The sequence below is a fragment of the Acanthochromis polyacanthus genome, chromosome 6 (assembly GCF_021347895.1).
Source record: "Acanthochromis polyacanthus isolate Apoly-LR-REF ecotype Palm Island chromosome 6, KAUST_Apoly_ChrSc, whole genome shotgun sequence".
In the NCBI taxonomy this organism is placed as follows: domain Eukaryota; kingdom Metazoa; phylum Chordata; class Actinopteri; family Pomacentridae; genus Acanthochromis; species Acanthochromis polyacanthus.
The window spans coordinates 44,444,983-44,446,854 of record NC_067118.1 but is presented as its reverse complement, the minus strand read 5'-3'; the positions used below and the strand labels follow the sequence as shown (position 1 = coordinate 44,446,854).

General features: G+C 45.6%; 1 pseudogene; it reads left to right on the top strand.

Moving 5' to 3' along the window:
* LOC127534502 (CXXC-type zinc finger protein 1-like) overlaps positions 1–1,872 on the top strand; it is a 28,806-nt pseudogene extending 26,934 nt beyond the window's left edge.

Below are 1,872 nucleotides of genomic sequence, written 5' to 3'. Positions count from 1 at the left end.
GACTCGGCCACTCCAGAACATTTACCTGGTTCTTTTTTAACCATTCCTGTGTAGCTTTTGCAGTATGTTTTGGATCATTGTCTTGCTGGAAAATAAATCTTCTCCCAAGACGTAGTTCTCTTGCAGACTGAAAAAGATTGTCCTCCAGGATTTCAGTGTATTTTGCAGCATTCATTCTGCCCTCTATCTTTACAAGCCTTCCAGGTCCAGTTGCTGAGAAACATCCCCACAGCATGATGCTGCCACCACCATGCTTCACAGTGGGGATGGTGTGTTTTTGTGATGTGCAGTGTTTGGTTTCCTCCAAACATGACGTCTTGTCTGATGGCCAAAAAGCTCAATTTTGGTCTCATCAGACCAAAGAATCTTCTTCCACTTGACCATGGAGTCTTCCACGTGCTTTTTTGCAAACTCTAGTCCAGATCTAATATGACTTTTCTTCAACAGTGGCTTTCTCATTGCCACTCTCCCATAAAGCTTTGACCGGTGAAGAACCCGGGCAGCAGTTGCTACATGCACAGTCTCTCCCATCTCAGCAGCTGAAGCTTGTAACTCCTTCAGAGTAGTTGTAGGGTCTTGGTGGCTTCTCTCACTAGTCTCCTACTTGTAGGTCACTCAGTTTACGAGGGCGGCCTGATCTAGGCAGATTCACAGCAAGTGCCATATTCCTTCCATTTCTTGATAACTGATTTGCACTGAACTCCGGGGGATGTTCAGTGCCTTGGAAATGTTTTTGTAACCATCCCCTGAATTGTACTTCTCAATAACCCTTTCCCTGAGTTGCTTAGAGTGTTCTTCGTCTTCATGGTGTAATGGTAGCCAGGAATACTGATCAACCGCCTCTCTGGGACCCTTCAGACAGATGTTTTACAACTCAATCACTTGAAACACACCCACACCACTCAGGTGATCTTCATTTCACTAATTGTGAGACTATTGGCAACAATTTGATGGACCTCTATTGAATTAGAACATTAAATTATAAAGGGGGGATAATTATGCAAACAATTATTTTCATTTATATAATTTTCTTCATTGACATACTTTATAGAAATCTGTTTTCACTTTGACATTAAAGAGTTTTTTCCAATAAATTTTTTTGGTTAAACAAGTTAAATTTTATTGACCCATGATTGATTTATGAAAGCAATAAAAGTGTAAACATCAAAGGGGGTGAATACTTATGATAGGCACTGTAACTGTCTGTCTGTCTGTCTGTCTGTCTGTCCTCAGGGCCACCCGTCTGTTCTGTGATGTCTACAACCCTCAGAGTAAGACCTACTGTAAGCGGCTTCAGGTTCTTGTGTCCTGAACCACTCCAGAGATCCGAAGGTTGGTCTTGGTTTCTCCAGCAGGTTCTGTTCTTGATGTTCCAGGTGTTCCAGATGTTCCAGGTGTCTGTCTCTTGATGGGACTCTGTCTCCTGTCTCAGGTTCCAGCGATTGAGGTGTGCGGCTGTCCTCTGGTCAAAAGACGTGTTTGAGCCGACTGGAGAGTTCTGCCGGGTCTCTAAGAGGAAGTGCAACAAGCATTACTGGCTGGGAGAAGCTGCGGAGAGCAGAGGTGGGACCTGGAGGCGGGTCCGAGTGGTAAGAACGACCCGACTGTCATCCTGCAGGTTCTGGAACAACTGTCTGACACGTCTGTCTGTTGTCTGTCTGTCTGCCAGTGGTATAAAACTGGACGAGCTGTTCGAGCAGGAGAGGAACTGAGGACGGCGATGACCAACCGAGCTGGACTGTTGGCTCTTATGCTGCACCAGACCATCCAGCACGACCAATCACCACCGACCTGCGCTCTGCAAGGACCGGTAGACGGGTGGAGGACGCTACGGGTCGTAGACATTCCTACATCTTTAGAGTTCAGAATTAA